Genomic DNA, 9935 nt, shown 5'->3' with positions numbered 1-9935 from the left:
GTCTGTATGTTGTAAACTTTTTTTTTAAATTTCTTTCAATGTATTCTCATTCAAATAATGTTCTAGTGGGAATAACACCCCTCTTGATGCCTAATGAGGGCATTGAATGCTCCAGATCACTCTAGACGATAGGGTGGGGAAGTGTGACTTTGAACCTCATTCAGTACTCCAGAGGGAAATGCTGGTATACGATTCACGGGAAATTTTATTTTATTTGGTTTTATTTATTTTTTTAGGCTTGTTTATTTTGAGAAAGAGAGAGTGGGAGAGGGGCAGAAAAAGAGGAAGAGAGAAAAAATCCTGATGCGGGGCTTGATCTCACAACTGTGTGATGGGGACCAGAGCTGAAGTCAAGAGTCTGACGCCTAACCCGCTGAGCTACCCAGGCTCTCCTCACGAGAATCTTAATTTGAGGACCATGGGTTGTTTTATTGACTGAGGATTGTGGTTTCGATGGAAGTTGGGTTTCTCTTCTACCTCTCTTCTCCTCATATCTTACCACCTTTTTAGGTGCCGTGGGCTCTTTCCTTCAATTAAGGGAAACACTATTTGCACTCAAAATCCAGGACTGAAATAGGAGTGAACGGTGGGGCAGCTGGAGGACTTGAAAGTTATGGTGCTCTTAGCAGATCTGTGTGTTAGGGAAGAGCTGATGGCACTGGCTTGATACTTAGGTTCAGGTGGCTTCTGTGGAGCTGGAGGGTCCAGACGCAAGGTCTTCCACAGGGTGGGCTTTGCATGTGGAAGGCAATGACCACCCCTACTTCCCACCACCAGCCTTTTGGGGAGGATGGAGAGAGCACAAAAACAGGGAAGTTCATAATTTTCTTATCTATGTTTTTCTATCTTTAAAACCTCTAAAACAACCAAGCATTACTTTGATAATTAGAATCAAGGTAGTTACAAACTCAATCCTTCTGTTTCTAGAGGCCACAATCTAAAACATAACTCCTTGGAATTTTATTTATATCTTCGAGAGGTAACTATTATATTTGATCTGCTTTTTAGGGCATCAGAAAACTCCATGGCCTTTTCTTTAACCTTTGTCTTTTCCTCAGGTTCTGGGAAAACTTTGGGGTTGAGCCCCAAATATTTTCTTTATTTCTTTATTGAGATATAATTCACATGCCTTAACATTCATCCCTGTAAGTGTACAATTCAGTGGTGGTTAGTATATTCACAGAGTTGTGTAGCCATCGCCAGTATCTAATTATCTGTGTCTCTGGATTCGTCTATTCTGGATGTTTGGAATTAGTGGGATCATACAGTATGTGACCCTTTGGGTCTGGCTTCTCTCTCTTAGCATGCTATTTTCCAGGTTCATCCATGTTGAGCATGAATCAGTGCTTCCTTCCTTTTAATGAGTGAATAATCACTGTATGGATATGCCATATTTTGTTTATCCATTTATTAGTCAAGGAACATTTGGGTTGTTTCTACTTTTTTGGCTAATGAATAACGCCATTATGAATATTCATGTACAAATTTTTATGTAGACATATTTTAAAATTTCTCCTGGGAACATAACTTGAAGTGGAATTGCCAGGTCATCTGATAATCCTATGTTCAACTTCTTCAGAATTGCCAAACGTTTCCCTTTTACATTCCCATCAGTAACATACATGGGTTCTCATTTCTCCGCATCCTCACCAACACTTGTTATTGTCTGTATTTTTGAATAAAGGCATCCTATTGGTTGTAAAGTTGTATTTTATTGTGGTTTTAATTTGCATTTCCCTGATGACTAATGATGTCAAACATCTACTTATGTACTTATTGGCTATTTGTATATCTTCTTTGGAGAAATGTTGATTAAAATCTTTTGCCCATTTTTACAAAGTTTATTTATTTTGAGAGAGTGCAAGCAGGGGAGGGGCAGAGAGAGAGAGAGAGAGAGACAGAGACAGAGACAGAGACAGAGACAGAGAATCTGAAGCAGGCTCCAGGCTTTGAGCTATCAGCACAGAGCCCGACACAGGGCTTGAACTCATGAACTGTGAGATCATGACCTGAGCTGAAGTTGGATGCTTAACTGACTGAGCCACCCAAGCTCCCCTCATTTTCCCACTTTTAAATTAGGTTGTCTGTATTATTATTGAGTTGTAGGAGTTTTCTATTTTCTACGTATTCTGTATACAGGTCCCTTATCAGATATATGATTTGCAAATATTTTTTCCTATTTTGTAAATCATGTTTTCACCTTTTTTGTGTGTCCTTTGAAGCTCCAAAGTTCTAAATTTGATGACATGTAATTTATTTTTTCTTTTGTCACTTGTGCTTGTGGTGTCATATCTAAGAAATTATTGCCTAATTCAAGGTCACAAAGAGTTACTCATGGTTTTTTTTAGGAGTTGCATAATTTTTTACAACTCTTACATTATACAAGTCTTACATTTAAGTCTTTGAAGACTTTGAGCTAATTTTTGTATATGGTGTGAGCTGAGGTCCAACTTCATTCTTTTACGTATAAACATCCAGTTGTCATTGCACTATTTGTTGAAAAGACTATTTTTTCCTCGTTGAATTGTATTGGCTCCCTTGTTGAAAATCAGTATGGGTTGATTGATGGACTCCCAGTTCTCTTCCAGTGATCTATATGTTTACCCTTATTTTAGTACCACACAGACTACATTACTGTAGCTTTGTAGTAGATTTTGAAATCAGAAAGTGTGTGTCCTCCAACTTTGTTCTTCTGCAAGATTATACTGGCTGTTCTGGATTTGTTGCATTTTTATGTGAATTTCAGGATCAGCTTGTCAATTTCTATAAAAAAGGCAGCTAGGATTTTCCTAGAGATTGCACTGAATTTCTAGATCAGTTTGGTTGCCATCTTAGCAACATTATGTCTTCCTTCTAATTCATGAATGTGAAATAGCTTTCAGTTTATTTAGGTCTTCTTAATCTCTTTCAACTGCTTTGTAGTTTTCACTGTATAAATTTTGCACCTTTTTGGGTCAAATTTATTCCTAAGTATTTTATTCATTCTGATGACAACGTAAGAAAACATTTGAGAATTGTTTTATTCCATATTTTTTTTAGATTGTTTTTGTTATTGTACAGAATACACTTGATTTTGCATACTGATTTTGTATCCTGCAGCCTTGCTGTAACTGTTTATTAGTTTGAGTAATTTTTTGTGTGCGGATTTTGTATACAAAATCATGCCATTTGCAAATAGAAATAGTTTCACTTCTTTTTCAGTCTGAATGCATCTTCCATTCTTTCTGTTGCCTCACTGCCCTGGCTAGAACTCCCAGCACAATGCTGAAAATAAGTGGTGAGAAGGCACACCTAGTCTTGTTATTGATCTTGGAGGAAAAGCTGATGGTCTTTTGCCATTAAGTATGATGGTAGTTGTGGGAATATTTTCTTTTTTAATCAAACAAACCCTTGGCTTGTTGTCTAAACATAACTTCTCCATTATGTGGAACTGTTTCTTATTCACGTTTGGGACCTTTATTTGCTTTGGATAAATCTTTTTCATCAGGATACCAGTGGCTGTTCATTGTCACTGTCATTTTTATTACTAGCCTCTTCCAGAATTGTGGACCTATCTGCATTTGTCAGCTCTTTCTTTATGGTCTCTTGGAACCGGGACTCCCAAAGTTAGAAGTGCAGGGTATCTGGTTTTTTGGGCTGTTGTGAGGGTAGGGTCAGTGGTTTGGGGAAAAGAAGTGAATTCTTGGGGCACGTATGTGGCTCAGGTGGTTAAATGTCCAACTTTGGCTCAGGTCATGATCTCACAGTTCGTGGATTCGAGCCCTGTGTTGGTCTCTATGCTGTTAGCTCAGAGCCTGGAGCCTGCTTCCGATTCTGTGTCTCCCTCTCTCTCTGCCCCTCCCCTGCTCACACTCTGTCTCTCTCAAAAATAAATAAACATTAAAAAAAATGCTTTTAAAAAAAAAGAAGCGAATTCCTTTAGGGAATTGTTGGGGTGAGGGTAGTTTATATTTTATAAACCTCTGTTAGATGAATAACTGGCGACAAGCAAGCTGTGGGTCATGTCGCAGCTTGGGGCTCTGGGTATGTTGAAAAGAGTGCTTTCAATACTTTGAAGGAACACATTCCTAACCTGTTCTGAAAAATAGGTATTAAGATCATACGCACTTGAAAAATGCTGCATGATATGTACCCTACTTTGAGATTAATCATGCACATTAGTACATCAAATACTTAGGTAGGGTTGAATCTAAGCTGTTGGAATCAGCAAAGCCAATTATAGTGGCTTAAACAATATGGAAGTTTCTCACTAACAGGTGAGCAGTACAGGGTGAGTGCCTCGCTGGTTCAATGGACATGACTTATTGGGAAATTATGATGGAGCCTGGCTACACAGAACATTGGCCCCAAGTGTTAGAGGGCACATCACCACAGAAGGTGGTGATGGGTGGCCTACTGGCAATCAGTCAAGACTGGGGACCCTGAGTTTCTCCACAGAAATATCCTTCTGGGTATGGGATGGGACAAAGGAAGAGAGAGTATGGGCTTTCAAACTGGACCAGGTTAAATCTCACCATACCATGCAGCATCTGGGCAATCTTGGGCATATTTATCTCCTTTCAGAGGTTGTTTCCTCATTTATAAAATGGGAGTGTAGGTCTGTGTCTCCCAGGGTCCTTGTGAAGGAAGATCAAATACAGAAGATGTAAAGCGTCTAGTATTCTTCCTCCCCCCACCCCCTCATATCACAAGGATGTTGGGCTCCTGTACCCAAGGCAAAATTAAGCTCCATCTTACCCTACAGGGGTCCCAGAGGCCAGTTGCAACCACCCAGTTCCTCATCTGATAGAAGAAAGCCAGCAGATCTAGTCTGATAGGGCCAGAGGGAGTGAGGCAGGGAGAGAGCACAGGACAAAGGGCAGGGAGAGAAGCTTCAAGCCGCAGCCTTGCCACTGACTGGATTCTGGCCCCTCTCTGGGCCTCAGCTTCCTCCAGGTTCAGCCCCTACAGTTGAGTGGGCTCTGACCCTACCTCAGACTTGCAGCTCTTCTCTGAAAAGCAGATGGGCTATTTTTCTTGGTTTTTCAGTATGTGTTTCTTCCACACCCTTCTCCAAATGTTTTCCTGTGCTAATTTATTTGGCTAAGGAGGTTTGTGGTGACAGACACCAAACAGGAAATGGCTGTCATAGCTGCTGTCTGCAACTCTGTTTTTTTTTTTTTTTTTTTTGGCTTTCTCCTGCATAGCTCACCTCTGCATTGCTTGGTGTTGATTTAGGTGCAGGGCTAAGTGGAAGGGGAAAGGGAAAGGGAAACACATTTTTAGAAAGGAGCATTTTCCTTCAAGTTCAAAGTTTACTAAAGGTTAGGGATTATGCACAATGGCAGTATTAGGTGGTTTCTTTCTACCATGGGGCCTTTGCACATGCAGTTCCCACTACCTAGGGTGTTCACTCTTCTCTGCTTTTCTCATTAATTCTACTTCTTTAGAATTAGCTCAAGCATCATGTCCTCAGAAAGCCTTCCTGCCCATACCCGCTTCCCCAGTCTAGGCTGGTTCCTCACTGCTATTCTTATAGAGCCCTCTTTAAGTGCACTCATCCTGGTTTGTAATGAAATGGTCATTAGTGTGATTTTGGGGGTTGATTTCTCCCCACCCTCCTGCAAGTAGACCATAAACTCCATGAAGGCAGCGACCATCTCTGGTTTGGCTTGCCATAGTATCCCCAGTGCTTGACATGGCTCCTGGCACATAGTAAGTGCTCAGTCTATACCTGTTGAGGGCATGGGTGAAATTTCTCACCTCTTGCACAGCGCAGGCAGATCAGGAGTGAGACAGCGTCCGTGGGTGCTCATTTGTCTTGTCTGTGCTGTCCTCTCACTTCCCTTGTAGGTTTTTTTCTGCTTTCCCTTCCCCAGGGCCTTGCTCCCACCCTACCAAAGCATCTGAAGAATTGATCCAGGACCAAGATTGCAGCTGGAGGGCCCATAACAAGCCTTTCCCAACTGCTTATCATTTATAGGGGAAAAAGGGACCTCTGAAGACAGAGAGAGCTTTGAGGCCCAAAGAAACAAATCTTTAGTGGTGGAACTTCAGACACCCTCACTGATAGTAGGGAGAAGAGGCAGACGTCCTAGTCTCTCCAGGGAGATGTCTGATGTTAAGCCGACCCTGATCCCGACACAGTGTTAATACTTTTTCCTAGAACTCAAAAATTCCCAAGTCAGTAAAATCTTCTGAGCCCCATGGTGACAGAATATTGTTAACATACTGTGTGTATCTGAACATGTGAACGAATGCATATATGTGTACATGTGCACGTGTATGCGTGGGTGTGCATGTATGTGCATGTGTGTGCATGTGTATGTCATGGATTAGTTGGAAGGAAAGAGATGAAAATGTGGGTTCTGGTTTGGAAGGCCCAGGGAAAAAAGCAGAGCTGTTCCAGATCCCTGGAGGATCTGGTGTTGAGCTGCTCACTGGACAGTTCTGCTTCCTAGGCCTGGACTGGCCTGCTCACCTATGGGCTTGTCCTTGCTTATCAACATTTCAAAACAGGATCACCTTTGTATTTGAGGTTTCATGCAGCATATGGGGAAGGGCCCATTCCTACGTGCTCCCAGGAGGCATTTGACCTGTTGTCCTAGGCCCAGGGCCAAAGCCTGTTCTGGAATCAGAAGAGTCAAGGCTTGGTTGTAGATTCTAAGCCAAAGGAAGCCCATGCTCAGCCAAGAACAGGTCTGGGAGGGGGAGGACCGGAGTGTGACCCCTCACTTGTCAAGGGTATCTGGCGGGCAGGGTCTGGTGCTGCCGGAAGGAGGCCCTGAGAGCCACGGGAGGGGAAGGGAGCAGCAGTGTCGTGACAGGAGGGATTCTGAGTGAGAAGCTGCCCTGCTCAGAAAAGCGGGAGTGTGGAGCGAGTTCCTGGGATAACTCAGGGAGCCGCAGAGGAGTGTGGGAAACATTCTTACCCATGACTTACCCAGTGAGGGTGGCGGTAGGTGAGCAGACTCAAAGGAAAGGAATCTTAAAAGAACACGGAGTTCAGGATCATTCTGGAAGGCGGGTCAGCAGCACACCTTTCAGATGGAACAAGGGCTGCCATCTGATCCCTTGTCCCACCTTTGCCCCTGACTGGCTCTATTTCCTTGGGCTGATACACAAAAAGCCTCATCTAAAATGAGGCTGCCTCATTTTAGGCATCAGAAACTGGACGCTGGGGCCAAAGGTTTAGGTGACCCTTAAACAAAAGTCTCAGACGACAAGTTTCAGGAAGGGGAAATCAGAGACGTAAATGTACCATGGGGAAAATGAGCTCCCCAAACCATTATAATTAACCATCATAATCTCAAGTGATCCAGGACTGATAGAGAGATTAGCTGTGCCCGGAAGGACATTTGTTTGCAATTGCTTGTGCACAGATAAGAGAAGTTGCATAAGGCCGGCGGCAGGCTAGGGAGCCAGGGAGCACACGGACAAGGAAACCGCCTGGGAAGGGAGGTCGCTCTGATTTGAGGAGGCCCGTTGTGCTAAGATTAGAGCCTGCCCTCAGAGTGGCCGTGGCACTGGTTCGGGGCCACAGCCTCACGGGTCCCAGGGCACGTGGGAAAATGAGATCTCGATCCTTCTCTGATTTTTAAATCTTGATTGAGATGGTGAAGAGATCGCTTCTCCTTGGCGGGTTGCTGCAGGGGGGTGTTTTTCAGGCTGCACCGTTTGTAATTTGCGATTCTTTGTGCGAATTCTGCCTTTTCAATCCTGCCACGCCCTGGGGTTTAGGATTCTGTTCATGTTGTCTTCAGCCCTGTTCTGGAAGGTAAAACTGTTCCCTCCTTGGAAATAAAGAGACAGATGTACTACCATGATCTGAAAGGTTGGATTAGCATTTTCTCCTGATAATTAAGACTTTGCGCTACACAATCACTACTTTATTTCTCTTAAGATGAGAAGCACCTGGCTTGCGTTTCTTGGCCCGAGCTCAGACACTGGTTTTCTGAGTCTCTTAGTGGCTGCACAGTCCAGGAGAGACACAGGGAACGTGGAGATGGTCTGAGGGGAGGTATGAGGTGTCAGGAAAGAAAACTCTCCTTTCAAAGGGCTGGGCTTACATTGTCCTGCTTTCCTGAACGACTGAATGGGAATTTAAGGCCACTTAAGGGAGGCTGCCTGCTTTCCATATCACCAAGGATGGACTAGGGATCTTGGGCGAAGCTGGACACACCAATCGGTGGTGAGTTTGTGGGAGGGCTGGGGTTTGCTTTCTCCTGAGGCTTTTTTGTTTTTAAAGGCTAGACAATCATTTGCCTGAAAGGGTGTAGGGAAGAGTCTTTCTGAAGGAAGGGGGGTGTCTTTGATCTAATAAGGTTTTTCCGGTCCTGTGGCTGTTCCTTCCAGGTTTCCCTCCGGTCCTCACTGCGGGCCTCTTGAGCTGTTCCACTTTCGAGTACTCAATTCCACCTTGACAGCTGAACAGTGCATGAACTGGTGCCTCTGTGCACAGAGGCTGTGAGGCAGGGTAACAATGAGAACTTGATGTGGGCCCTGCCTAGAGTCACCATTTCAGCTATGTCTCATTTGGCCATGGGATGAGGGGACTGTCACGCGAAGGGCGCTGTTTGCAGCGTAGCACCATAGCCTCAGAGGTCACACTGGGGTTTCCAGAGGCAAGGACATCCTGTTCTGGGATTTAAATAGATAAGTTTGGCATTTAAGGAGTGTGAAGTAATCTTCAAAGAAGGCCACTTAAGGAGGGATGTTTCCGTGAACACAATGCTGGAGTGAGCCCACTCTAGAGCTTTTAAAGACAAGCTCCGTGGGGCGCCTGGGTGGCTCAGTTGAAGCGCCCGACTTTGGCTCAGGTCATGATCTTACGGTTTGTGAGTTTGAGCCCTGCGTCAGACTCTCTGCTGTCAGTGCAGAGCCTACTTCGGATCCTCTGTCTCCCTCTCTCTGCCCCTACCCTGTTCTGCACATTCTCAAAAATGAATAAACATTTAAAAAAAATAAAGAGAAGCTGTGTAGGAGCTCTTTGTGGCAGGAATTCAGTACCACATGTGAGGCCTGTGCCATGGGTGGCCTCTCCTCATTCTCAGGGCAGCCCGATGAGCAGGCGTTATCATTGCCAGTCTACAGACGAAGAAACTGAGGCTTCCAGTCATGGCGGTGGAGAGCGGCAGAGCAGGACCTCGTCTGAGGACACTGAGGCTCCCGGTCATGGCGGTGGAGAGCCGCAGAGCAGGACCTCGTCTGGGCCCTTTGGGGTTAAGTGTCTGCTCTTTTTTGTCATCCCAGCCAGCCCCCAAGGAAAGTTCTGGGTCAGTTCGTCTCCTGCCACTCAAGGCTCAGAGGTTGGCTTCTTTGGGACTTTGATTAGGCAGAAATTTCAGAGACTTTGCTCTTTGTCACCCATCTTCCAGCCAATGGCTGACACTCTCAGAACCAAGGTCAGTGTTGCCATGGTTAACATCTGACTTCCAGGGAAGGAAGGGGCTGATGAGTGGAGCTCTGGGGCCCTGCTTCCCAGGCTAGGCCCTGAGCAAATGTGGAAAAGCAGGAACACAGAAAGTACCTGAAGAGTGCATCGAACCAGCTTCTTCAGGAGCCAAGCAATACAGACAGCTAATCTGGCAGCCCCCCAGCCTCATTCTCAGGGTAGCCAAATTTACTGGGATGAGATTCATGCCAACTGGAAGCCATGACTGCCGCCTTAGCTTCACATCTGTCTCCCTAGCATAGCACCCGTGTCTCACTCTGCTTCAGCCACAACCAGTTGTACAACCTGTCTCCTCCATTACCCCATTAGCTGCTGGGAGGTGTGAGTAGTGTCCCCCCACCAGGTTCCCCTGGGAGCTGGTTTGGGCCTGGCACCTGGTAAATTGAGGCTTGGCCTAAACTGAGAAAGGAGTTCATGTTAGAAGCAGCTAAGAGATGCTTCCCGGGCCTTCTTGGCGCAAATGGTAGTTAGAAGATGAAACTAATAGCTCCTTATTTTTAAA

The sequence above is a fragment of the Felis catus genome, chromosome A1, assembly GCF_018350175.1.
Source record: "Felis catus isolate Fca126 chromosome A1, F.catus_Fca126_mat1.0, whole genome shotgun sequence".
NCBI lineage: Eukaryota > Metazoa > Chordata > Mammalia > Carnivora > Felidae > Felis > Felis catus.
This window is presented reverse-complemented; position numbering follows the sequence as displayed.